The sequence below is a fragment of the Trichoplusia ni genome, chromosome 15 (genome assembly GCF_003590095.1).
Source record: "Trichoplusia ni isolate ovarian cell line Hi5 chromosome 15, tn1, whole genome shotgun sequence".
NCBI classification, from domain to species: Eukaryota; Metazoa; Arthropoda; class Insecta; order Lepidoptera; family Noctuidae; genus Trichoplusia; species Trichoplusia ni.
In genome coordinates, this window is record NC_039492.1 from 5155962 (window position 1) to 5158236 (window position 2275).

A 2275-nucleotide genomic window follows, 5' to 3' on the forward strand; every position below is an offset into this window, starting at 1 on the left:
CTAGTATAAAACAAAGCACTTATCTATAGCTGTACGATTCGGTACTTTCCAAACATCAACAACAGCAATACTGATCAAAATCGAAATCATATTAAAAAACCAGGGATTTTCCTTTACTAGCTATTCCCACCTACGTACGTAGGTAAGCTTACAAAAACTTAAAGAAATAGTCTATTACATGTTTTTGTAGATGTAATGAGAAGGTATCTTTATTGTTAATTGACAGCCCATATGCGTAGCTAAACGATTGCCTTTCTTGTCTTGCGATTATCTCATGGTAATAAAATCGTAGTCGTTCGAATTTAATTACACAATATTTTTAGGAACAAAAACATGGAACTTCAAATAAAAGATTCTGAGCCACACTTGATGATATTCTATCGGACTAATGTCTCTAAATGTCTGGTTTTTCACGTTAAATAAAAAAGAATTAACAAAATCGGTACACCCAGTACGAAGATCTGTGGTAACAAAATTAAGTCTTCTTTTCGAAGTGGGTTGTAAGAACAGAACAGAACAGTAGATGTGTATCATGTACGTCCATATGCCTCGATGCGGCTTCGCCCGCGTCGAGTTCGGTTATATCGCGTTTCCAAGAGAACTCTTCAAAAGTCCGGGATAAAAACTATCCTACGTTCTTTCTCAAGGTCAACTTTATCTCTGTACCAAATTTCATTAAAATCGGTGCAATGGTTTAGACGTGAAAGCGTAACAGACAGACAGACAGAGTTACTTTCGCCTTTATAATATTAGTAAGGATTATTTTATTACCCATTCACATCTCCCGCTTGATTAATAAACTACCTACTTTTTTGCAGACTTAAGCAGTTCGCCTGGGTGCAGACCCTGACTGCTTCGCTCGTCTATTCTGGTTTACTTTGATGTCCTAACCGATGGCACTTATGTACCAATTAGTGACAAATATATGCCTTTATTACAGCTAGATTTAAAACTTTTTGTACCCACTCAACAACCCATTCTCACCAAAAGTGTTTGTCAATTCCACAAAAAAAGATTCTATCAAAAATTAGACAATACAATGTATTTTTCATTCGATTATAAACAATAGTGATAATGTATGAATAAACTTTACTTTGTTTTATGTATTCAGGTACCTAGGAGCGCCTATACACTAATCTTGTTTAGTGTAAGCCTTCAACAAACGTATACACCCTTCGGACCTATAGCCAATTGGCATTTCTTCAATTCATAACAACGATACATAATTTAACCGGGTTCCGTTTATCGTTTGGGTATGGAACCCCAAAAACGCTCCAACGAATACAGATGACAGGTCAGGGTCACGTGACCTTTACTTTTGCACGTTATTTGCGCGAAATCAAACCTGACTGAAAGGACAGACGCTAACATAGAAACGCACGCATGGACGTCGCTTAATTGAGAATCTAAATTGAAAGATGTCTAGCCAGGCACACGTAAGCCGACCAATGTAAAGTCGCCTTAAATCAAAGGTCAATCTCTTCTCTAATTTCTTTATTTGGTAAATTTATTTTACCATTTTCGAGTCAAAAATTTTTCACAATATACAAACTCGTTACACTTTTATGCAGGTCTTTATATTCCTCCATCTTTCAAAAGACCCTCCTATAAAAGTAAAATTTTATAAGTACCTGGAATTACACAGTGCATTAATATTTTTTTCTAGTAAAAGTTTAAACCGAATGAACTGAGGCTAACAAAGACTAGGTAATACAACAATACGTAATATAAAGTCATAATAAAGCAATATCTGAAGATTTTAATAAATAATTGTGAATTCGTGAAACGTAACGTAGACGTCAAGCTTCGTGTTGCCACTCTGTTAAACTGTTTTTAAAATGAAATAATTAATTTTTGGGCCAATTAGTTAACTTTCTAAAGAGATATTATTCATACAATGGTTTATAAAAGAAAATAAAAATGTACAGGAAATCAAGCTCTCGTACATATTTGGCAGGTTATGCTTTGGTTTTCAATCGATAATTTCTTGAATGTTCACACATATCGCGTTCCAGTTTGATTAAATTGTAATTTGGAGCATGGCCTATTTAAAAAAAGAAAAGGAAACTGAAAATAATAACGAAGACATCGTTAGCCGTAAAAGCTGTTCAAATTAATGAATATAAATAGTATTAGTATTAGCACAACTAACATAATTTTGTATATTTTTAATTGCAATTTAGATAATGTATGAAAAAAATCTTAATGCTTAATATACGAAACTTCATTGACATGGCTTCTTTTGTTTATTCCCTCCGTACCACAACACAATACC